The 27,964-nt window shown below is 38.7% G+C and overlaps 1 long non-coding RNA gene across 1 annotated transcript in view; it reads right to left on the reverse strand.

The window, feature by feature from the left end:
- Positions 1-21,977, reverse strand: part of LOC122806211 — a 112,810-nt gene extending 90,833 nt beyond the window's left edge. The window contains exon 1 of the long non-coding RNA XR_006365490.1: positions 21,804-21,977. This is a non-coding gene — a long non-coding RNA (uncharacterized LOC122806211). The remainder of the gene's footprint in view (positions 1-21,803) is intronic.
- Positions 21,978-27,964: the final 5,987 nt, after the last annotated feature.

The raw sequence follows: 27,964 nt of genomic DNA on the forward strand, positions 1-27,964 counted from the left end.
AAAGTCATTTCTGGCAGATCAGAAGTAAGATGGCAGTTTGATCGCTTTTGTACTGTAATGTTATCCTAAGCATTCCAGAATTCAAATCAATGTAATCTAGAGTAGACTGACCCCTACAGAGCTCATACAACAATTACAAAGATGATTGTAAAGAGATAGATGTGGATATGTTTGCGGTGTGGCATACACTTCTGTGACTAAGTAAGACTTAAAGGAATAAGAAGTGTACATTACAAATTTTTGGAGACTTACCACTGCTACACACATCCTTCCGCTTTGCTAAATGAGATTTTACCACCACCTTCCTCTTACACATACTGACGCACTAAATGTGATGCGATGCAGATAAAATGGCTTCTGTGGAGGAGGACTGCTGATCACGTACAGTAAGCCATAGGGCATACAATGACCAAGTGGCTGAGCAGATCAACTGACCATATAACCAAAAGGCTTGTACCAAGAAGGAGTTAGTTGACAAGAACCATTGATAAGTCACAGGGATGATAGGGGGTGCTGGGTGATACCTCATACATACTTATACCCACTATTTCTTAGCTCTTCTTGCAGGACCTTCAGCAAATTGGACATCTATGGCTTAAGCATCTGTTGCCCAAGACTGAGGTCATAATACACAAGGCAGATGTTCAAGATGAAAGACAATATGTTATGGAGATGTGGTGAAGGCCTGAAGCAAGGCCAATGAAATCAGGAATGAGGTAATGATTCAAGGAATCATCGACTGGACAAGGAATAGATAAAGTGTCAAAGTGCAGACAATATAGGAGACAGACAACAAAAGAAGGGGAATAAAACCAGTAAGCTGAAGAGAGATGCTGTGCCTCATCCAAAAATCAGGGTGATATAGGACATGAGCCAACAAAGGGATCAGATAGATTACAGCATCAAGAGAGATGGATGTTCATGCAGTAAAGTGCTAGGGGCTAGTGTAAGGTGAAAATGTAAAGGAAGAGAGTGATAAAAGTAAACTATAGGAACTGTAGCCAGCAGCAGTACAGACAAAAGGGGAGAGGAGAATATTAGCAGATGAAGAAAAGAGGTAATGGAGATGCAGGGATAAGAGATGGTAAATGAGTCCCAAGAGACTCAAGTCCAGGTAATTAAAGGACTACATAATTCATTTAATAATGTCATAGGGAAGTACTGCACAGCAAATAATGGGCAAGCACTGCACCAGACTGATGAGGGGATTCTTAAGCCTGTTGGAACAGAAAGGGGTACAAGTGTGAATGAGTGACCCAGCAAAGTCATCTATGAAGTGGCCAAAAGTAGACAGCTTGATTTGGAAGAAAGGTGCCAAAACAACTGGTTTATCTGGTCCTTTGGAAAGTTACTTACAATACTATGTGCAGGTTTGGATTAAAAATAGAAAAATATAGTTAAGTTTTTGGCCAGTAAGTAATGGGAATAAATGGGTTCGAGACAGACAGGGAGATTTGGACCTCATATTACACTGACTGCATCTGGATGACAAAGGCACTGGATATATAGCAAATGGTACAGTGTTCCTTAATAGGTCAAGTTTCAAAACGTGCAGAGCAAATAGACAGTCAAGAAAATCCTTAGTAAACACTTCTACAGATTTCTTTAAAACCGGTGCAGATAAAAGGTCCCTCCAAATGTACAGAGCAAAAATGTAATCTTCAAGAATGAAGAGAAGGAAATGTAAAAGACAAAGGGGAGCAGCGGAAAGGTGGTCAATATCCAGTATGAACTGACAAGGCACATTCTAAATGTGATGCATCTGCAAGAGAATATGGCTGCAGCAAAGGAAATTAAACTCCGCTTTTAAAAGGATAGGGAGCTAACCCTAGAGAGTCGAGATACAACAGGTTTCAGAAGCACAGAGTGGAGACATTAGTTTAAGTAATGGAAAAACAGATTGGAGGGGGATGCATGAATTAATTACATTATGAATGAAGGAAAGTTAACACTGGAGGAACTGTCGTTTCCAAATGCAAGGTTTACAGAAACATTCACACTGAATTAAAACAAACCATAGAATCACAATATTTAAAATATACTACTAAAAAAAAAAAATCACTTTCAGGAAGTCTAAGACTCCAAGCATCTGCATGTGGGCAAGCCATGCTCACACTAGGAAGAGCAAATATCCAATTTGCTTTTAGTGAATCAAATTCACATATTTAAATCAGTGATTTTGCCAATTGGCTGTCATGCTCCCTTATACAAAGGGATAATGTAACATGCCATGCTTAAATAGTATGTACATCACTAGTCAACACAAACAAATGCCTTGTACAGGAGCACAGGTCTCTGAGGAGAAAAAAAGGGTGCTGACCTTACAGAAATTTAGAGCACCACTTCTCAACTAGCAGGTGTCATGGTCAGAAATGGAATGGGCTGAGGAAATCCTTTAAGGGGTAGCAGAGAAATTAAGCCAAAACTGGAGGGAAATGCTTTCTGGAACTGCTATAGAAAAAAGATGCTTTACGACTTATCAGGTGCACTGTGGTATTGACCATTTTTTAGGTATGGTCATGGTCTACACTTGGCATATGTGAGGAGCCACAATTTGTCTCATACAACATATTACAGAAGTAAAGCTTGATACGTTAAGTGTGGGATTGTAATAGCTTGGTTTAAGTAAATGGTAAGTATTCTTACACAGAACTGTGACAAAAAAATACCAATGGTAGGAGGAGAGACACTTGTAAACAAGGGAAACAAATCTCAGTTTTAGGTTATAACACACAGGTTAAGTAAGCTGTCCCACTCAAAGATCCCTTTCAGCCATTTTCAGATTACAAGAGCAAGAGTAAGTGAAAATTGTGTAGAAAATACGTATCCAATTAAATGGCATCCTGCATGTAGGTGCGGGTGGCATTGAAGTGCCAGAGGAATGTTACAGAATTACAGGTAAAACATTACACAGATAATAATCTATGGTTAGAACAGGACTCTTAGGAGCAAAGTCAGAAGGAAGGTCTTATCAGCTAATGAACACTTGATGGCATCTCAAGACTATAAAGGAATCTAGAGAGAGTATGATCAGGACAATGAAATATGACGGACCAGGAAAAAAACAATTATGGCTGTGAAACAGTGGGAACAATATCCAATAAAATAAAGGTCATCGGAAGGTAAATAGCAGCTCACTTCTCAATATAGGTTATATAAAGAAGTTCCCTAAACAAGGCTGAACTTAAAAGGATTTATTAAAATAGAAAAACACAGGAAATGAGCTTTAGTGTCAATAGGCAAGTCAAACACAGTCTGATATTTTATAGCACACTAACAGATGTTCATGCTACAGAAACCTTTACGAACAAGACACATTTACATAGAGTCTAGTACTATAAATCACTAATAAGCCAACAATGCTCTAAAACAGCTAACAATGCAAACAAAAATGACTCCACTTCCAGCAATTTTGTCATAACTGCTTTAAAAGAAAAAAAGTGCCTTTACCACCATTTAAGAAGCCATTTTAACTGGTTTAGCGACCTGTGATTTTTGATATCATTAATTCTTTCTTTAGGTACTTCATGAAAAAATTAAATGGAAAAAAATACATTTTGTAAGACATCAGCTGCTAGAAAGAGGATGTTATAACTATGGATCTCATAGGTTCAAAAGTATATACTAAGCATTTCAGTACAGATGATCATTGAAAAGCCTAGACAGTTTTAATATGCTAGGCATTCGTTTAAGCTTCCTGGTCAAAGACTACCATATTACATAACCCAGGGTTTATTTTGCAGTTACCCATATAATCATGCAAAGCCATTTCTAGAGTAAAATTTTCAAATTTGTTTGCCAATATTTTGACAATATCCACTGGCAGAGAGTAGGTGGTACCATTACATTACCTGGGTGCCATTTCTCATTTGCTTAATGTAGACAAAGGATTTATAATTATTCATAGCTTCGAGTGAAACACTAGTATTATGGTCTGTTTTAGTAGATCAGATATTTTAAGTTTTCATATTTGTGATATTATCCTGGATATTAAGGGTCTTCTGATCTGCTACATATTCTAAAGATGTTTTTTCTTTTGTTGTGGAGTTTAATGTAAGTTGAGCTATCAGGGAGGTTTGTTTTTAAAATGTCCCCATTGCATTTAGATCTAGTAATGACCACCTGTTCTATACATTTTTTACTTAAGTGGCCAAATAGCTCCTTTGTGAAGCTACCTGCTACAGCAACATTGGGGTTTATGCTGCTTTTAAGTGAATTTTGAGGCATTGTTATAGAATTTGAAGAGGTTAGTATATTTGAAATCCTTTTACTTTAAAAATAAACAAACAGCAGAAAAGTGCTCCACCATACCTCTAAATAGTCTGGTATACTACATAAAAAAAACAGACTCATTAATCCCAAACACCACCTTTAAATACACCCTTTTTAGGAGGCTCTTTCAGCTTTAAACCAATCTTCTATTTTAGACAAGCAGCCACAGAGAGATTACCAAATGAGGTAATGGGACAAGGGTCAAACATTCGAGACACCAATGGGGAAGAAAGGAGAATACCTTAATAGAAAAGATGCAGAGATGCTCTTTAATGCAGTGACTTTTAAAATTAAACTGATATTTCTGAATATACTTTATAAGCAAGTACTAGGCTAGCTGGCCTTGCAGACCACTTTAAGCCTAGCAAATTTCCATTCTTGTGCTCAGAATAACCTCTCTCAATTGGTATAGATTACCCTTACCCATCCCATGATCAATAATTATGTTCCCCCCAATGAGAATAACTGGGATCATACCATAGATACTGGAGGGGACCCATGCATGAGATAAAGCATTAAGAAGTTCTGGTGCTATATTTTATGGATATGCAGGAAGTCCATCAGAGTGGGGTCTGACAATGCCATGTATGCCAAATTTAGATCTCCCCTCAACAGCCTGTAGGAGGAATAAAGGGATAGGGCATTGAGGCAGTATGTGTAGGACATTTTACTTGCACCCTGTATTCTTTTAATGAGCATTCTCTGGACATTCCAATTATCTGATATGCCTGGTTAGGTACATACCAAAGGGGACACTGTACTCAATGATAGGTCTGATAAATGCTGGACTTCTGGGTCACCTCTAAGGGGTGTGTTGTCAATATGATAGTTACTAGGGGTGGATGACTTCCGGAAGGATACAATTATGCATTTCTTGCCATTTAGGTTTAGTCCATGGCTCGGACACCAGTTGTTTGTCTGTGTCAACCCTTCCTGGAGAATGTTTGTGTCAGTGTGTGTCAGTGTGGGATTCAATAACAGCTCATAATTTGCAATCACCTGCAAATTTAGTCAGCCAGAGACCACTGACATTGGCCTAGACTTCAAAGAAGTAAATGGCAAAAAGGAGTGGACCAAGGACTGATCCCTGAGGGACTCCACTTGTTACTGGTCTGTCTGTAGAGGTGGAGTCCCCAATTCTAACTTCCTGGGTCCTGTCTGTGAACCAGTTTGCCACTCACCAGGTGACATATGGGTTTTTACTTAACCTCTTGAGTTTGTCAATAATGCCCCAGTGGGATATTGTGTTAAATGCTCTGGATAGGTCAAGCTAAGTAGTGTGAACTATTTTGCCCTCATCCATTGCTTTGGTGACCTTCTCAAAGAAGTCCACAAGGTTGAGTACGCATTACCTGCCCTTGACTAAATCAAACTGGGTTGGGTCCAGTGTCTGGGGGGTTTAATCATATCATTAGTGATAATTTCCATGATAATTCTTTCTATGCCTTTGCATATACTGTTTGACTAGAGAGACTTGTGGGTATGTAGTTCCCAGAGTCTGTAGATGGCCCACCATTGTGCAGAGGGATGACTGCTGCTGTTCTCCATTCATGAGGCATGAACCCTGTTTTGCAGCTACAATTAAATAATTCCAAAAGGCCTGCTAGGCCATGTTTCATGCTATTTTGAAGGCATCCTGGGATATTGTCTAGGACCACCGATGCATTTCTCTTGGTCTTAGGGACAGCATTAAGGACCTTTTCCCTAGTGATAAGTAGGAGGCGTGATATTTGATTATATTTCCTAAGGGAAGGTTGAGGGGGAGAGAGGGGTAAAGTTGGAGCTGAATTTATCAGCTAACAGGTTCACTATAACTTCTGGCTCAGTATAGGTAGTATAGGTCGATATCTGCCCACAATTGGGCATTGTCTTTGAGGTTGCAGGCATAACTAAAGAATGCCTTGTGGTTGTCCTTGGCCCAGGAGGCCATATTTACCTCAAATTTGTCTGGTCGACTTTGTTCTCCAAGTTGTTTGTTTAGTTTGATGAGCGTGGGTCTACCCTGCTGGATTGCTGCACCTCCTAACATTTTGCCATGATTTTCCTCCTCCTGTTATACAGCCTGTTGATTTTGTGCTTCCACCAGCGTGGCTTCTGTTTTGAGCTAGTTCTATACTTCTTCCCAGTGGGTTCAGCTGCATCTATGCAGCTATTAACATACTTCATTAGGGTTTCTGTGAACAGATCTGCATAGGCAGCGGTGTTCCCAGCATTTATGGGGGGGGGGGTGGCTTTAAATGTTGCCAGGTTATCACTCAATAGCAGCAAGTTAGCTTCAGAGTAGTTCCTGAATATTCCAGGTTTAGCTGGGGGACCAGGTTTTATTTTTATTTCCAAGAAGGCCATTTTGTTGTCTAACCTTACCAGGGAAGACTATACTTGACCCCTGTTGGGTGTATTGACAATCTGGTCCAGGGAGTTTGTGTTTACAAAATCCATGAATTTCTGCGCCTATATGATGTTTGGTATCATATAGGATTCCCAGTTAATAGTGGGGTAATTAAAGTGGTCCATGAATGGTGAGCTTTTCCAATAAGTTTACATACATGGTTTGGTTTCCTTGGTAATACAGGGGGACCTATAGCTTGCAATTAAGTGGTATTGGATTTTGTCTATGGTGACTTGAATATGGAGCAGCAAGTGCATTGTCTTGTTGGACCAGCCTTGAGGTATATTTATTTTTGAATTAAATCAAGACATCTATGTAGTAGCTGGTCTAAATATATGGAAAGGCATTATAGCCTTGCACTGTGTGTGCTCTCTGAGGTTTTAAACCATGTCTCAGTGACCCTTATGGCTGATGCTTGTGTGAAGTGTGTGTGTGTGTGTGTGTGTGAGAGAGAGAGAGAGAGAGTGTAGGGGGTCACTGTATTTAAGAGTAACAGTTTAGCCATTTTTACTTCCCATCACAACCATCAGTACTGCACAAGATAGGTGGCCATCTTTTGATTTGCCAGAAAAACAGATGTACGTAAAAAAGAGAAAATACTGTCACGAGAATGGACAACATACCAGATTGCATTCAAGCTTGGAGAACTGCCCCCAATTCCCCTGTACAAGGGTAGCCCCTTCACAGACTCAGACAACTGTCGGCCCAAGGGCCTCACCAGCCTTGTATACAAAGCCATGGAACATATAGCAGAACTCCCAAGTTGAATAAAGGATTAATTATTATCGAGGCGATTCAACTATCTGCAATAATGTGTCGTTTCTATTGTGAGGAAGTCCTTTTTCATCGCACAACTTATATCCAAACAAAAACATGTCATCCAGGTCTAGGGATGCAATCATTCCATTTATTAGGCAAGTCACAGAGAAAACACTTGTCATAATAGAATGATCCCAATGCCTCCTCAGTAGCAAAAAAAAAATTCAAGGGCCTAAATAATAAAAAAAACTATGTTGACTGTCTCAGAGCCTTGTCCCTCTTCTTGGTATTGTACAGGCTGCTAGAGAGAGACTTCTGTCTCATATAGTAGTATCAGACCCTATCTTGTCAAGCCTAGTACATGTTCACAAGTCCAACAAGTGGCATAAACATCTTCTTAAAGGATATCTCTCTATCTTCTACAACATGAACAGAAAATGTTGGAATGATAGGCACATATCACAGATAATTCTGCTTCTTTGGAACAAGCTTCCCTTCTACATGAAACAAAGGTGGTCTCCTAGTCTATTCAAATATAGTTTGGATGAACAGATGGAAAATCAGATTCACCCTTGGTTTAGCACCGCTGTCCCTCATGGAATATTTACATGATGTACCTGTCCAATGTATGCTTCTTCTACCCATCTATGGGTTATTTATGATTATTTATTTATGGTTATGGTTATGTTTTTATCACCAACTGTGCCATTTTTTGTTAAATTTGGCAATTATTTGCTAATTATTGTTATATAACTAATTTCTTTGCTGACTTGCTTTGTACATTGTTGATTAATACATGTTCAGTTTGATTGTTTAATACTATTTGTATGTAGGGAGCTTTTCTCCCCGGGCCTCTGCTGAAAATGGGCTTCATGCCCAGTCAGACATTATCCGGTAAACAAACAAAATAAATAAATACATTTGTACACCAAATTTTAGGGCTAAAAACTACCATGGAAAAGCAAGGCAAGGCTGCTTAAGATCCTCACATATCAATAGCCTATTAAGTAATTAATTGATGCAAAATAACCTAGATCCCACTCAGTTTGGTTTTGTGAAGGACCGGTTCCATCTCTCGAACCTAGTAAGCTTTTGAAAAGGTTAGAGTCTTCAGATGGTGATCACTCAGTGCATACTACACACATTGTGGAAGTTTTTGATATGCTGTAAATATAAAAATTGTTATTGTTATTAGAAGGGTACCACAGGGATCAGGTCTGGCCTACTCCCATTCATCGTCATTCATTTTGCTGACTCCAGTCCATCCTACTAAAAATATGGTTGACCAAGTTTGCGGATGACTGCAAGCTGGACACATTATCCATGGATACTAACCAGCAAGGGCAGGAGTATGCACTTACCTGGTGTGCTAAAGATTGACTCCTATTAAAATCAAAATGAAGGTGCAGCTTATTAGCATTTGGTAAAAAAGCTATTCCTATTCATATGCATGTGTGTCACTCTCTCTCTCTCAGACAAGACTCAGTGGAGAGAGAGGTTACTAACTAAATATATTCTTAGCCTGTGGAGCAAGTTAACACTACAGGTATAACAACATAGCGCTTGAACTACCTTTAAGGCTTGTCTCTATGATTAGATGGGTAGACGAGTTTACACCAGTACTGTCATGTGCAGCTCTACTCTCTGTGAAGGCAAGTACTATTCAGTTTTTTTTTGTAAAAGGGATGCAAAATCCTAAGTCCATCTACTTAAAAATGTAAATGGTTAAGTATCTTATGGTCCTTGTGATTATTGTTGTTAATGTTCACAGAAAACTGTAAAAGTCTATAGACAACAACTGCTGATGCAGTTTGTGTTCTGATACTCAGAACCGTAACTAGGCCACCCAGTGCCCTCTGCACATCTAACTTTTCACCCTTTCAAAGTCAAAGCTGAGGAGCAAAAGCATAAAATAAACACATTAAAATACATATACAATGGATACACCGATTATTATGCAAGAGTGCGTTTTGAATATGACAGGACATGAGTTGTAATGTGAAATTAGAAAGCGTTATTCAATTTGTGATGAGGTCTAAGGCCATAGGTTACTACCTAACTCTATTGTACCAGATAAATATGCATCATACACCAAATCATGAGGCTTACCTTGACCTTGCTAAAGCATTTGACACCATTCCCCATTCGGGTATTATTGATAAGCTCACCAGCCTGGGCATAAACCCTTAAGTCACAAGATGGATCGCAAACTGGCTCTCGGACAGATCCCATAAAGTAAGAGTAGTGGGATCTATGTCCGAATCCAGACCAGTAATGAGTGGTGTGCCTCAGGGCTCTGTCCTGGGGCCCCTCCTGTTTGGCATATATTTCTCAGAAGTACAGGCAAGCACGGAAGGGTTGTGGCTGACTAAGTTTGCGGACGACTGCAAACTGGGTGCTATAATAGAGTCTCCGGCTGACATGGAGATCCTCCAGGAGGGCCTAAAGGAGACTGATGCATGGTGTCAAAGCCATGGTCTCAAGCTAAATGCAAAATAAATGCGTAGCAATCCCCTTTGGAAAAAACAGAGTACCCACAAACTATAACATAGGAGGTATTCCCCTGAAATCTGAAGAAGAAATAAGGGATCTAGGGACCCAAGTAGATAGCCAGCTTTCCTTTGATAACCATGTTGCCAAAGTGGTTAGAAAATCCTTCTGTGTGACCCATCTGATCATGAAAGGGTTCGCATCAAGATCCAAGTATGTAATGGCGCCCCTCTACTCTTCCCTCATCAGACCCATTATTGAGTACAATGCACCAATTGGAATGTACCTGGCTAGACATCTCCAGCAGCTGGAGAGACCACAGAGGTACCGTACCTAACCAAGAGAATTACTGGCGTCACAGTTGCCCTATGCAGCACGATTGAAAAAGCTAAGACTGTTCTCTGTTGCATACCGCTTTCTCAGAGGCAATCTCTGTCTAACGTACAGAGCCATGTCCAACCCAGAATTATTGAACATGCTCCATCTTAGCAAAACCAAATCTACTCGAGCTACATGCTCTAGGGATATAAACCTCAACACAACAATGAATAGAACATGCTGGAGGGATAGATTCCCTTCGCAGAGACTTCCCTTACTATGGAACAGGGTCCCAATCTACATAAAACAGAGCCCCTCACTATCACTCTTCAAGAGGAACCTTGATGAGTGGATGGGTAACAGAAAGTTCACACCGGGGATCACACCAACAGCACTACTAGATAGGGGCCAAGGGCACTAGCTGCTAGTACAAGGGTCTAGGGAACTACTAAAGGGGCGGTGAATACCACGCAACGTGGCTGGGCTAATATATGCCTTCGGGCAGATAGCTCAGTACCAACCTATGAACCTATAATAAAAACAAATACCTTGTACACTGTGTAAACATTTAGCAAACAGGGTCTATAAATAACTTGTGTAAGTATATCCATTCCCTTGGCTAACCACCAAAATATTTAGGTTTTCTTCTGGGACAGTGGCTCACCTTCTCTTCATTCATACTGGTTGTGTGTCCTTTGACATTAATATGCCAGTTATAACACTGACATTGATATGCTAAATCCAAGGCTGTAAAGCTGTTCTCCAATGAGAGCAATTCATTCTGCAATCAATGTTGAGATGGCAACCCACAAAACATGTCAATTCACTATACTGACAAGTAGAGGACAAGGTCACCCAGGAAACATTTAAAAATGCACTAGTTGACAGTTATTTGCACTGAACTCCACAAATTAAAATTAAATGTACTTTGAACTCCTACATTATAGTCTGAGTCCAATTCTGGCAACAAGAGATCCACATAAAACCCAGCTTCCTTCCACGACATCAACTAATGCTCACACTAAGTCAGATCAGGCTGCCCTTCTCAAAGATTTGGGAAAGTTACCACCTACCAAATCAGTCCATCCGGGTTTAAAAAGCTTAAAGAATACCCTTTATTTAGATGCTAATCCGCTATGTGATAGAGGAATCAAAATGTACTCGCATTCTTGGCAAAGGCATGGTCTCTTATGGAGTATCAAGCAACCAGTAGAACGGCCATGTCTGTTAGCAGTGATGACAATGACATCACCAAAAGTTTAAATCTATAGGAATATAAACCAAGCTACGCACAGAAAACTCCAATCTATAAGCTACTCACTGAAAATTACACACTGCACATCTAAAATAATCCTATTCCACCTTAACAAAATAATTCACACAGCTACACACCCTCACTAAGGTTTTTAATCAATGCTCTAGAAATTAAATATTTTTTAACTTTTTAGCAAGGGTATAAAATGTTAGCCACATGACAGAATTATCTACAAAATTGACCAGCATATAACCCAATTTGTAATGCATGTAAAAAAATCTTCATGTGATCCTCCCTAAGCTGTTATAATTTAAATAAATGACATTTCATTTTATTCTTATAAACCTATGCAATATCGTATTCAATACGAATGTGTGTTAATGTAGTCCACTGAAGTCAATGGGAAACATTACTCAACTTAAAAACACAAGAGGAAAATTGATAAACTGAATATGGTGGCATTTGTTGCAGAATTTCTGAAATATCTTACAGTATAGAGTAAGGATACTCTATTCTCAACTCATGCTAAAACTCATGCTAAAATTCATTCACTAAAGTGACAGTACAAGATGTTTCATGTATCCAAAACCAAATGTGTGTTTATTATACACACATAGGTGAATGTGCTATGATCAAAACACCTGAATAGAAATGTTAGCAACATAAACCATAAAAGGTAGACAATGCAGATTGTGATAGGGCACTATGCATGTGCAAGGAAAACCCTCTCTACATGCAAACTAAATAGTCGATCAATATTTTTGCAGGGGGAAGACCCCTGCATCTCCCCACATTCTCTGCTCATTTATATATACTAATTCTGAGACCGCACAATCTCTGAGGAAGGGGCATATGCCCCAATTGTCAGTCTTGACCATCTGCTTTATCAACAAAACAAATGTTGGCATTTTTAAATTTTGTCCACTTTTACTGCATCCATATTATATACAAACATACATTTCAGTTTCAGAGTTCATATCATTCAAAAAATGCATGAAAACACAAATCCTGCTATTCTAGTGAATTTCAAGGTTTATAAGAGCAATATTTAAAATTTAGCATCTTTGTCCCACCCATTACTTCAGGCTTCTCCAGATTTCTTGTAGTAAGAGGTTGAGAGATATGCTCCACAAAAGTAAATTTTGTTTTAGGAAATAGAGTACCACTGTAGTGTTATCGAGTACCAACCCCCAACCCCCCCCCAATTTTGGATATACAGTTACATACTTATATGTAGACATTTTAATATTCTTGTATATTGTACATTACTCAAATCCAGACACGCTATTTAATAGTGTATATGTTACTCATTACGCACTACATTTACATTATAGTTACTCACATCACACAATAAGTTGACAGACAGGCACAATGAGTTTTCAGAAGGAGCAGTACAGGTTAAGGCAGTCAGGCCATTTAGAAAGTTGCATGACACCTGGAGTTCTAAAGTGGGAAAGGAGAGAACTACAGTTTTGGTTTATGTAGTGCAAACAGGTAGACTGGACAACTTGATGTACAGACATAGCCCAACAGACCTGTTAGGTTACATGCACTGTACTCAGTGTCCTAGTGGCAAATAAATGGTGTGCACGTGCACACACAATAAATCACTGTATTTACAAGACTGATTTCCTCATACTGCAGTTTACTGGTACCAATGATGCTAGAAAACAGCAGTGTACATTAGGTGAAAACATTATTACCATGTAATATCCTGACTCCGAGCAGGCTTGGCATAGTTTCACCTTCTCACCATTGAAGGCCTCACTGACTGGAAGGGGAGTGATGACAAGACTAATTATCTGTGCCCCTTGCATTCACTGACTTGATGTGAGGAGGGCCCTCAGTGACAGATGCTGTAATACTAGGGAAAGTACATCAATGGGCATCCCATGGTGAGATGCCCCACCACTGGAGGCCAGCAATCATTGCTGCCCACAATGTGGGATTGCAAGGCTTTATACTCCTACTGTCATGAATGGACTGTGCACCCTATGATGGTTTCACAACACTGACCACCCCATGTACATGCCACTCCCCCATCTCAGACAACATTGCTGGGTAGGACAGTGATGATGGCATCTGAGATGCCCACATTCAGGTGGATATGCCCCACAGACCTCATGAGAATCAACACATTCTTTTCTTCTCTGGAATCTATGACCTCACAGATGAATTGGCAGTGCAGAAGGACACCGTCACAAATGTCACACAACACATCGACATCAGCCTGGATAGCAAACATCTTAGCACAAGAATTCTGCACAAGGCCAACATTACTGGTGGGGACAGCGGCCTAAAAATAAAGGACTAATTTTAAATATTGCTCTTACAAACAATAAATGTTCATAGAAAAACAGGTTTTGCATTACATGCATTTTCTTAAGGGTATGAAATATAAAACTGAAATGTCTGTTGCTCTTTATTGACTTTAGCCCTCAATGACTTGCCAGAAAAACACAAATTCTAGGAGGAACAGAGAAAGACATTTTGTGAAATTCTAGACAGTGGAGAGGTATGCTGGTTAGATACAGACTGTGCCCAAAATGATCTCTCTGCTCAAATGTTGTTCGACTCATTGCACTTCTCAGATGAATAGGTCTGCCAGAAACATTACAATATCAGAAACCTCAGGCTGCCATATGGTGGCTGTACTTATACTGCATGCAGTGCAGGTCTCTGCTTCTGCAGCCACAGGAGGATAAATTCTAGTGCTTTTAGTCATGGGGGAGAACTTCCAACAGGGACAGTAAATACTCACACTGTTCACACTAAAGCTCATCTGGAAATCAGGCTGCACATTCACCCTGTACAAAGGGTAGTGACCAACAACTATAATGACCAATGGCATCAGCCGACTGTTACTCTATGTGCATTGAGACCATTGCCTAACTCTGCTTGGCTGCAGACACCAGCCTGGTATCCTAAACCAGCATCTACATTAGTCCCTATAATGGATTTCAATCCTGAGAGTACACAATGTAAGTATCCATACCACATTTAAGGCCCTGTGATATGTATGTAAAATGGTGGTCATTTAAATTAAAACTTATACCTCTGTTGCAGTTCCTCTGTGCCTACTGATATCAGTAGCCTGGCTACAAGGTAGACTGTAGCCATTTATTATATGTTATTAACCTGCTGCATCTTTCATCGAGATATGAACGTGTCAGCCCATTGTGAGACACGTGTCCAGTCCTTCAGGCATGCCACTTGTGCATGATCTCTTGGGACTCCTCCATATTTGTTAGGTGTGAACTGCTACTGCCCTCTTCTGTGAGATATCAGGCTATAGCAGGTGGACTACTGTGAGGGGACTGGGTTTGTGCTGTGGATGTTGGGGATGGCATATGTAGTCTGGTAGAACTGTAAATAGACATTCTATTGTCAAGCTGCTGGGAAAATAATCAGGCTTCTTCTACCTGTTTTGGGACTGCACCTTTGCCCTATGGTTAAGCATAAATAACCTACACTTGCATCTGACTGTCGATCTGTACCCGTCCATTTCAGCATAGTCAGGTCAAGATGCCAGTGGTGTTAGCTACCACAAAATGCAGAGAGGATGTGTGGCATGGTGAGGCAGTACAACTCTAGTGACCTATGCAATGTACCATTGTAGGATATCCTGTTTTGCCTCCCTTCTGCTGTTCAAGAGATCACATTGCTCCACAGTTGCATCAGCCACTTCCTACACCTGCTGCTTTATGTGGCTGCAGTGGGTTAGAGGGATGGAAGTTCCTCATCTAAGGAATGATCAATCTTAGTCCATTCCCTGGCATGCATCCTGATTCTGTGGCCAAGACATCACTGGAGATGATGGCTAAGGAAGCAGTGGTAAGAGCCAGGAGTTATCATGGAACACTTCTTGGATTAAACTTACATTTGTTGATCAGAAGCCCCTTGAAATGTCACTTACTCAGATGTCATTGCTAGTCACTTTGGAGATTGTATTGAGCATATGAGTTAGGACTGAGAGTTTAATCATTAAGATTAAAGGCAGTATTAGGATTCTGACTATAATTATAAGGCAATTCCTCACGTCTTTTCCAAAATTAGGATTTGGTTTAGGTAAAAAAGGGTCATGTAATGCTAAAACTCACAAGAAATATTGTGACTAATTATAGAAAATGCAGTATTTCAAGCACTTCTAATGGATCTGTGTGTAAAAAAATATCTGCAGTCTTTATGGGTGGTGCAGTGGTACAGTAGTTAATGTTGTCAACTCATAACAATAGGTTCTCAGATTTGATTCTCAGCTGGGGTGCCTTTTGTGCAGAGTCTGTATGTCCTCCCTGCATTCACGTGGGTTTCCTCAGGACACTCAGCTTTCCTCCCATGTTCCAAAGACATGCTTCTGAAGCATGTCTCCCCAGACCTCTGCTGAAGTTAAGCTCTGTCATAGTCAGACTTTCCCAGTCAACAAATATTAAAATAAAAAAACATTGTTATACTGTTTTTGATAACAGTTTTTGATAACAGTTTTGAAACAGATATTTTAGAACCCAGTTCCCTTCCTATATCTGAAAATCCTGCTGTAGTTCCCCGATTGATAATATCCAGTCTCCTGTATCTGCTCTAGTTTTGCTGAACGTTAGTCTCCTGTATCTGCTCTAGTTTTGCTGAACGTTAGTCTCCTGTATCTGCTCTAGTTTTGCTGAACGTTATATTTATTAATTTCATTGTCACCTTGTGGACTTCCAAAGTCTTCCCTTCATAGCCATTTTCCCCTTATACATCCTTCTTGCAGCTCATATGCAATTAGTCATCTCCCAGACAGCTGTTTGCTTTCTGCTTCATTTTCTACTTTGTGAAAAAGTAGAAAAAACAGCTTTGTTGTTTAATCTGAGTGGAGTTATACAACTATTCAACAAATAAAGCACAACCACTGTTAAACAAATAAAACGTTGCTTCAAAATACAACTACCAGACTACTTTGCTGCACAGACAAAGAAGCCAGACAACACACTGTCCCTCAACATCAACAACCTAATATACCCAAATTATACATTTGCATATACCTGTGTGAAAAACATGCATTTATCTTACATGCCTCCAAAAGGTCATGAATGGAGCAGAAACACCAGTGCTATCTCCAAATCTTAAAAGGTCTAAATATTGAGACAGGTCATGAGGAGATATTGATTGAAAGGCAACAGGAATGCTTCCATTACATTTAAGATGTTAGGCATGTGTGAAAATTAAGATGCAAAGTTACAATATGGCATTCCCCTGCTATTTTATCCAGTGTTAAGATCTCTCGAAGTATGCAACATTGTTGAGATGCGTTTAAAATCCAACACAGTTTAAGATGCAAATCAATCACTGGCAAGAGTCTGGATTGTTCAGTATATTTACATAAGAATGTTGTAGTTAGAAGCTGCGGTGAAAGTACCCCATCCCATTATTGCTTGTTGATGTTGTACATTGACTCCATGTTTGGTTAAATATCACACCTAACAACACCTGTCTGGTGGACCACACAGAATAACAGAAGGTGTTGCAAACTTCATAGCATATCTCTCAACTGTCTCAAATCTGATACAAATTTTAACTCTGTTCCTCTTAATCCCTCATAAAACTGGCAACTTTTGGAAAAGAGGTAGTGAATTATACTTACAATTATAGACTTTACTTCCAAAAATAAATATCAATTCACATTCTCTTATTTTGTGAATGTGGCAAGTTAATAGTACCAATATTTTTAAAGGTGTCCCAGATTGTCCACAATTATTTCTGGATATTGCCACTGATTGAGATCTATGTTTCACAGCGTAGCTTCATAGTGCAAAGTTGTGTTTGAGTGTTGCTACTCACTTTACATAATGGCAACATCACAATGCTCAAAATGTGTTTAATAAACTATGCATGCTTACAGTCCTTCAGATAAGGATCAGTTGTCTGATAATTAATACTTCTTTCCCCAAACATTCACTGACCTTGGAATGAGAATAGAATAAGGGAGAGTGGGACTTACAGAAGAAAAATTTTTTTTTGCTATTTTGCAGTGTGTGTGATAGCTGCTCTTAAATTTGACATGCTTGAGCACATTATGAACACTCATGTATGCTGAATGAGAGTTATAAACACTTCTTATTTGACAGTAGAAATGCGATGAAATGTTTCAAGGGCTCACAGCCGATTCATAAATAAAATAGTAACGAAGATTTTTGTGAGAGTGTGTTATAAAGTTTTGTATTATCCATTTATCCTCACCCCCAGAAACTAGCTTTTCCACAGGTCTTAATGAAAGTAGCCAGTTGACCTCTAATATAGTAATCTCCCCTACACATAACAAAATTAAGATGCACGATGTTAACTAATCCAATCGTTATCAGCTTTTTTAAATAGGGCTACCTGGAATCTTTACCAACAGACTCATCATTTCCCTCTCACTTATAATTTACTGCAACGGATTCTGAACACTGAGGTATTTGCCCAGTGCCCCACCCCTTTTTTTCTATAAATGGTCTCTAACAGAGGAAGTTAGTGGACAATATTTTCTGAAAGTTCACTCAGTTTTCACCGGTCTCCCTCCAAGTATCAAATCTAGGAAAGAATGTTCCCACAAGCAGCTAAATGAAGATCAGTGTTCTACTCGGTTACTCTCAGAGCCTGTGACTAAATCTACTTCTCTAGACATGAGTGAACCAGCATTATAGTCATTAATCATCTCAGTGCCAGGGTTCTTTGTATGGACCCAATGCCCCACACATGTTGAAAATGAGTTTTTCCCAAAGGGCATTAAATAGACATAGCATAGTACTGCCACTTGTATGGGTGACATAAGCCAACAAACAACTCCCCTCCTGGTACAAGCACATGATCTGTGTACTTGTGTCTCAAACATCCTACTGCCACCACCATCCAACCCCCGAGAGTGATGTGCAGTCTTAAACCATTCATTTATCTCTCCGCAATATGGCCGCTGGTACGGTCCTGTTAGTCAGCTCTCGTTACTATGCTAGGGATAATTAGTATCAAGACCAGAAGAGGGAGGCTTAATATTCAGAAGATGTCAATTAAAAGTACGCACACAGCACATTACAATGCTGACCAGTATTAACAAATGTATTGGGAACAAGAGCTTCTTGGTAATGATTTATCACCCCACATAATGTAGCAACAACAAACATTTAAAGAAATTTAAATCTTTCTTGAAACATCAAAATCAGACTTACTATTTAACAGGGAACCACACTCTACAAATAAGGGAGACACTCACACAAAACTCAGAGAGAAACAATGTGGGCTTAAAATAAGCCAAAATGTATAGCTATCACCACATGGTAACTCTAAATATAACTAAATTCAGGTTAGGCAATAACAGAAAAAAATGAAATGTTCAGCCAATAGCAAGAAAGATGTAACCCAGTATTCATAACTGTACAGAGCATAGTATTGCACCCCTAAATGTGGTCAGACTAAATCAGGTAAATACAAAGGATATGAACAGTGAATTAATGGTTTCTTTTGGTTCATCAAACTTAATGCCCCTATAGTACATGGTCAATAAGCATGCAATATCCTTGACTGCCTTAGAAAGTCCTCCCTCTGACTATTCTGTGGGATACCCGAGTAGTATAAAACCAATAATCTGGGGATTAACACGATACAGACTATCATGTGACTATTTGTAGCTCAAAAAAATCAGGAATGCAGGTGGATCTGCCCTGTGCTCGTGTCATACTGTCCATGCTGGTGTAGCACTGCCCAGCATTGTGCAAATCACCTTTACAATATGGGAAGCAATCCAAGAAAGTTCTGAAGAAAACAACATTACAGGAGCTAGCTATAAGGAGGCTAGTAAAACCAGCTGTCTCCTAACAGCAACAGTATTCTTCACATAGTGGCAAAATGCATGACCTGTTTATGGGAACATTCAACTTGTCACTGCGAACCAAAAGCACTTCTGTCGCCCTACTTCTAAACCCCTTGTATACCAGTTCCAGTCTAGGCTCATTGTGCATAAATATGCATGATGCAGCCCTGTGCAGGCCACAAAATGAGACATTTACAGAGGTCACCATATGAATAACTCATTGTGTAAGATAACACTTGTTTGGTAAGACTACCAACTGGCTATGTTGTCCAGCACAGAGACTGCAACAAGCTGGTAAACTTCCATAAGGTAGGATTGCTTTTCATCTACATTATTTATTCTTCCATCACTGGAAGCAAATAACGCCACATCCATTCTGGTAACAGAGCTGTACAACACAAAAAGGGACTAATCATGAATTGTAGCTACCATCTATCACTACTAGCTTATTTGAAACCAAACAAACATGTATGGCAAAGAGATATTACTTTCCAGGCAAGAGTGTTAAACATTTATAAAATTAGCAAATGACGTGGTAAATATTTAAGTTTTCCAAGACCACCACAAAGGGTAAATAAAACATTATACAGTGCATGGGTTTGGGCTGAGAAAGATACACTGCAGAAGAATTATAGTAATGTTGCCAATGAATAAACTGAGCCAGACCACAACAAAGAAGGAAATAGACAATGGTGACAGTATGTCCAGAACACACTCTAAAGTGGTATGATTCAAGTTTAAAGTATTCAGTATCTGAAGATACAAGTTTTTTTTTTTAAATGGAAGAATTTATAAAGCAGAATACGACACTTCTACTGCTGAAGATAATTTGCAGTCTAAACTAGAATACACAAAAGAAAGTTGGCAGAGCATGGATGAGGTTGGTGGAAGTAGGCACAGAATATTCCAGAAGGCTGAAAAGAAACGGAACTGCTGTCCATAATGAAGCAGATTACTGAAAAAACTATCTAGCCAAAAAGGCTATCAATTGACATTTTACAGAGGGTATACCATGTTGGTTATTTTTACAGAGGGTATACCATGTTGGTTATTAGACCCAACACAAGTACAGATCATTTTACCAAATGTATCATGTTCATATCTTCAGATGTGTGTATACCAGTGTAAAATCTAATGTCAACATATGCCTCAGTCTGTGTTTTAGTACACCAGTGACTCTTAATTAATGTGATCACTGTCTCATCACGGAATTGTGTACATGTGGATGTATAAGGGTTGGTTCTATATTTATGTTGCATCCAGTAAGGCTCAATTGTTTTTTTTTTTTTTTTTACGGTTTTTGTCAAGGTCATGGTTTAATGTCATCTAAGAACTAGTTCACCTATCAATTAACAAATATAAAATATGATCACAAATCATTAAATGATGCTTTGGTTGGCCGCATAAATGTGTCATTTTATCATTTATATTTCTTTGTACCTTTATTATTAACCTGCTATTATCACTAATTAGATATAGTATGCAAAATTAACTATTAATAGAAATCAACCTTTTTGTTAAGATGAATATATACAGTGCAGTGCAAGTGTAGAAAATTTGCTGTTTTTCCAACACTAGGATTTGAAGAAGTTATGATTTTAAACATTTGGCTCTATAATTTTTCAACTCTGATGCATAGAATGAAAATTTTTATCCACATTCTACTATTTGACTACAAGTACTAGGGTGATTAAAGCACTCTGTCTGGTATGTGAAAAATTACAGACCCCCTCCCCGACTAAATATTTTACCTTTGTTTACACATTACAAACAGTATACATAATATTTTAATACAAAGAGAAACATTATACTTCAATTTAGATTAAGAGAAATGGAGCTTTCTTCCATTCAAATAGATTACTAATATTACAAAAAATCATCCAGTTAACATTCAGCAGCATACTCCTAATACATAGCTTTTACAGAGATTTATGGACATATACAAGGACAAATGGAACATCTGAGAGTAAACAACCACTCAGCACAATTTAGAAAGAAACCTAGGTACCTGAAGAAAATCCATGTAGTCTTAAAGACATGCAAGGTCCACATAAAGTGGCACATCTTTATAAACAACCACTCAGCACAATTTAGAAAGAAACCTAGGTACCTGAAGAAAATCCATGTAGTCTTAAAGACATGCAAGGTCCACATAAAGTGGCACATCTTTAAATGATATTATGTACTTCCCCTGTATTTTTGATAATTGCTGCAAAAGAGCTTCTTGATATGTGAAGTGGTCATGCAAAAATTGCAACCCCATTAATGTTACATACAGTAACCAAGCTCTCGAGGGAGGAAAATAACAGGGTGCTTTAACTCATGCCTACATATGGCTTTCACTATCAGCCAGCCTTCCTAATAATGAACTCCTGTTAGGGAAATCAGCTAAGCAGCATCCTTAAAATGCAGCTCACCTTGGACATTCCCTGTAGCTTAAATATATGGGTACAATGCATAAAATATAGTTTTATTAAAAGAACTGACAAAGGTCAACTTACCTTATATTTATCTTCCTTTATTTACAATTTCACAGCCATTCAGTGCTCTTAAATGTATCTTAACAGACACTCGGCATAATTAAACAACTACAAGGGTAATTCTGCGATCAAAACAGATACAGCTTGTCAGTAAGAAATCCAAGTTACACTGAAAGCCTGAGAGAGAACAGAAAAACTGAGGCCCTGTTGGACTAATTGGAAAATACACTGATTACTAACTTAAAGTGGATACAGCTGCCGTTTAGGCCCATCCTTAATTGCTTATTTCATCCCCCATATGTTAATAACTGAAAGAAACAAACTGCATTTGTTAAAAGAATAGAATAAACTGTTATTGTACCTCAGTCAATAGAATTAGCTTTTTAAACACTATTGACAGATTATCTTATTGTGGGAGAATGAAATACTGGAAACTTCTAATATAGTCTGCAAGAGCAAGAACTGTCTTTGTTGCACAGGAGGCAAAGAAAACATAAAAAACTGGCAAATAAGTATCAGTACACTAGGTTTCTTGTAAAATTGTCATCATATCATCTGCACAGAGTCTGTGTATGTACGTATATATATATATATATATATATATATATATATATATATATATATATATATAGTGTATATGTCAAACCTACTGTACACTTGAGTGTGCTTTCAGTACTTGGCGTGTGATAGCTGCAGAAAGGACACTGTTTGAACAGTCATGTTACTGATAATTTTACTTACAAAACACTTTTCCAGTGTTTCAAATGAACTACAACCATCCAGCAATGCATGAATGAAATAAATATACATAACACAATAATGTGGAGTGTCATAAGATTCATCAGCATCTGGACAGAATGTCATCTCTTGCTTGAGTCCTGGCTAGTACATGGGAAGTGATGGGTGAGAGTCAGAATACAGCTTACCCATAAGGATGCCACATTCAGCCCACCAGTGGACAAATAATGAAATGGAAAAGGGCCTAGCATAAGCACGTACCATTATATGACTTGTTAATGGCAATAATTTACAAGGGAGCTCAGTTTAAAACATTCTTTAGAAGTACCAATAGGACATAAAGCAATATATACCTAGAAAGAGTAAATGTACTCTGATGGCGAAGTGGTGCAGCAGTAGCATTGTCACCTCACAGAAGAGGTTTTCTGGTTCAATTCTCTGTGGGGGTACCTTCTGTGTGGAGTCTGCATGTCCTCCCTACATTCATGTTTGTTTCCTCCGGGTGCTCCGATTTCCTCCCACATTATAAAGACATGCATCTGGAGCATTTCTCCCCAGGCTTCCGCTGAAAATTAGCTTTGTTCCAAGTCGGACTTTCCTGGTTAACAAATGTTAAATAAATAAAATAAATAGATGTAAAAATCCCTTCAGTAGAGAGATAGAGTCATTTGTTTGGAGAGACATGTGACAGCCAATAACTTCCTAACACTAATGCAGCATGATAAAACAAAATGAAAAGAGCTCACTGACAGCCATTCACTATTGTGATGTTAAGCCACATGTGGCAGTAAATGACACTCAGAGTGCTTTTCCCCATGTGAGAAGTCAAAAGCTCCTGCAGATACACATTGTGGACTAGAAAGAGTATGTAGATGTCCTATTGTACTGGTCAACAATGGGTTATCATCAGAGAACAAGCTGCTGTCCACAGTATTGTGTAAACTGGCAACAGAGCAATTACCAAAGGTAGGTATTACAGCATAGAATAACAAGCATATTCCAGGATTCCATGGTGGGGAACCTAAGACATTAAATTAGACACCCAAGCCACACATCTTGAACATTCTTCATGGCAGCCTTTATCAGCTTTGCAGGTATAGCTATGTCATGCTTGTGACCATGAACTATATGCCTGTACAATCACAGGTTCCTAATGGCCAGGGATACATCAACCACAAGGAGTGCTATACCTCACCTGTGATCAGTTCCAGTGGTATAATGATGAATGTCAGCACTGAGCACAGCCATAGTGCACATGATACATGCAACTGGCACATCACCTCAGCCGTGCACTCACCAGTATCTGTGCTGGATAAGTGCCACAGTTATTGACTGATAAACAGTGGAAGAAGGGAGAAAAACAAACATATCACAAAATTTTATCTGATATTTTATTTCACTGGAATTCTGCATACCTTCTTCTGTCATGACAGATGACATTAATAAGGCATCTATGCACAGCATAAAAGCAAATAGATTACCTTGCTTAAATGTACACCTGGAGCATTGTGGAGATGATGTAAGGGCACCTGAAGCAACATTGGCAGTGTCTGACCTTAACAGGCAACACACAACAAAACACTTGAAGCAAATTAGCTACTTTAACTTACAATCTAACATGTTGCACAACAAGCTGTGACATCACATGTTGACGTAGATGCCAGAGACTGATCTGTATCATGACCAACTGCTATCAGGTTCTGCATAGCAGGAGAAGATAGAAAAAAGACAGGAACGAGGAAACCTAACCACCACAACACATCATCAAGTGCAGCCTGTATTGGCATTTATAACATCTCTGTCCTCAAACTGCAGCTACCTATGGGTAATAGCATTGTAATGTTAACCTGCCACTCATAAAATGATGTGCCAAAGCCATGAACCACTCCTCGGTGCTGAAACAACATTCTGGCAGTTGCAACAGAGTAAAAAGGCTATGAGCTGTAGTTTGAGTGGAACAAGCCTCATTTGTCTATGGTCTGACATTAAGTAAGTCACTTAACCAGATGGTGCTTGATGGCATCTAGAAATTTGAACTAGGTCACTCAATGGTCCTCCAGACTAAAAGCCTAGTAACTACACATGAATGCATGAAGCTATGGGTAATGAATTCATCATATTAACCAGGCACCCATAAAACAATTTGCAAAACCCATGCACGGCACCTCCGTACTGAAAGTGTAGTCACGTATGATCACGTAGGAATATCATCACATTCACCTACTAGCAATACAGTGATATGCCAAGGCCATGCAGAGCACAGACAACATGACACCCCATCTCCACTGACAGGTGCTTTAGCATGTACAATAAGGTAAGCCAGACATTTCAAAAAGTGCAAAAAAGAAGATATATGAAAGTTGTGTACTGCATATCAAAGCAGTTACAGTAACAGATAAATCTTAAATATAAAAAAAACACTGATTCTGATCTAGAAAAGATGAGCTGAGTACTGCTTCAAGCTGCCTGATGACATGCCTGCCTATGTCATTGCCCCTGTCTCCAATGTATACCCCTATATCACCCTGTCTCCAATGTATACCCCTATATCACTCATAACAGACATGACAAGCTGCCTGATGACATGCCTGTCTATGCCATTGCCCCTGTCTCCAATGTATACCCCTATATCACTCATAACAGACATGACAAGCTGCCTGATGACATGCCTGTCTATGTCATTGCCCCTGTCTCCAATGTATACCCCTATATCACTCATAACAGACATGACAAGCTGCCTGATGACATGCCTGTCTATGCCATTGCCCCTGTCTCCAATGTATACCCCTATATCACTCATAACAGACATGACAAGCTGCCTGATGACATGCCTGTCTATGTCATTGCCCCTGTCTCCAATGTATACCCCTATATCACTCATAACAGACATGACAAGCTGCCTGATGACATGCCTGTCTATGTCATTGCCCTGTCTCCAATGTATACCCCTATATCACTCATAACAGACATGACAAGCTGCCTGATGACATGCCTGTCTATGTCATTGCCCCTGTCTCCAATGTATACCCCTATATCACTCATAACAGACATGAATAAATCATTGGTTAACACTTCACAACAAAGTATGTCAGTGAGGTGCTTGCAGCCTCTTAGAACTGGTCCGGTCCATGAGCGTTCTGGAATATCTGTGTACCAGCTGCTACACAGAGAAATCCACCACTATGCTGATGCTCAGGTCCTGGACCACAACAGATAAAGGAATCAGTGAATCACCTGAAAAGTAATGTTAGATGACACTAGGGTTTGCTGTGAGGGGGGAAGTGTTTCTTTTATCATTAATGAAGTTTAAGTGGATTTTTTGACTGTGCCAGATTACCTTTGTGCTTGTTCAACATTGGAGCCATGCACTGGCCCTACACCCTCATCTGCACAGTGGGATATATGTATACACACACACACACACACACACACACACACACACACACACACACACACACACACACACACACAAACACACACATACAAACACACATCTCTATATGTACATACATAAACACACACAAATAAGCATATCTATCTATATATGTGTATATCTATATATATCTATATATATCTATATATATATATATATATATATATATATATATATATATATATATATATATATATATATATGTGTGTGTGTGTATATATATATATGTGTGTGTGTGTATATATATATATATATATATATATATATATATATATATATATATATATATATATATATATATATATATATATATATATATATATAAATGTATGTATATGTGTATATATATATATATATATATATATATATGTGGGTGTGTGTGTACTGGTAGTTTGAAACTACATTAGTCTGAGCACTTACTTTCCCACATTACAAAACACCGAAAATACACATACGTAAATACTAAAAGCAAAAAACATAAAATTCCTAATATTTTGCAGGGGGCTAGCCTTACTGAAGTGGGATCCCAATTTCAAAGTTACAATCAATGTAAAAATAATTTACCGTATGCTAAATATTGCTGACACTACTGTAACATGCGTCATGCCTCAAAACTGGAATGATATCAAAGGTTGAACTCATTTAAAGGCACAACTACATCACAAGAAGTTGCTTTAACTTTCGGAGATTTAGCTTCTGGTGAACTGTTTTTTCGACAATGTGCAGATTCAAACAAACGGTGTTGCTAAACTAATGTTCGCTGAAGTGTAGATTTAAAGAGAAAAAGTAGACCCATATATGTATATATATATATATATATATATATATATATATATATATATATATATATATATACATACATATATATCTGTGTGTGTGTGTGTGTGTGTGTGTGTGCCACTAGAAGAGAACATAGCAGATTATACTGTGATGAGTCCATGGGTATGAGCAGCACCCTCTACTTTGTGGGACATGGCCTGGTAAGGGTCCTTCATACTATATCATGTAGTTGTTTCTGCTTTATGCCCTATCTTCCCTAACTGAACTGTGTTAGATTATGCCTTTAAGTAGACATGCAGTAGATGCTGTAAGGAAAACGTCTTTACCTTTATAGTGACATGTGACTTTCTTCCCTGACTACCTTATATTCTGGCTGCAATTCTTTGTCACCACCATTGTATCGCTATCAGCGCTTGTGACTGAGTAGCATACCGACACTACACCCCAATCCTTCCAAAATGACTTAAGAAACAGGTAAAAGTCTGTGAATCCCATTGTGTGCCCAGAAGCTTCAACAACAACTAAACTGTTAATCAAACTTGGATTGTGTGGGTCATAGTCATTGTTTTATCCTAATATGCCAGTGGAGCTAGCTGGGATATTATACTGAAGTAAATATTTTACCCAATTTAAACTTTAATATGCAGACAGACAACAAAAACATATGAAAAATGGAAAGACACAGGTAAGATTCTAGGAATTTTGCTGGACTGGGTTTCTATTTTCCAGTTTTATTGTCGGCAGACATTAGAGAGTATGGCTGTGGGAATTCAGGGAAATGCTCAAGGAAAGGATGAATTTGGGATAAGAGCCTTATGGCTATAATATTTTGAAAACGTATCTATTCAGTATTTCTTCACTCTGTGGCTTTTTCTACAGGCATGGAAAGTGACTGCAAAATTAAACTACCTAGTTGCTAAAAATGTACTTTCAGCTCTTAATGGTATGCTCCAATGGTTTGTTGACTGTTCTTCTGTTTTTTCTTTGTCAATTTGGTCTGACACACACATGAAGTGGTTTGGGATAATATTTAATCTAAGCTGGTTTATTCTGTGTATTCACTAGAGCAAGCAGTAACTTTACTGAAACCAATAGGTATTAAAGAGTGCCACTAAATTCCTCTGAGACATCTGGGTGTCAAGTCATTTTGATCTGACAGGCTTCCTGGTGAGTTGTAGCAACAGACTGATCAGACTTTGACTGCTTATATACTTCAAGTCATGAAGCAAGT

Source organism: Protopterus annectens, chromosome 7.part0, assembly GCF_019279795.1.
Source record: "Protopterus annectens isolate FY-2018-M chromosome 7.part0, PAN1.0, whole genome shotgun sequence".
Taxonomy (NCBI): domain Eukaryota; kingdom Metazoa; phylum Chordata; order Ceratodontiformes; family Protopteridae; genus Protopterus; species Protopterus annectens.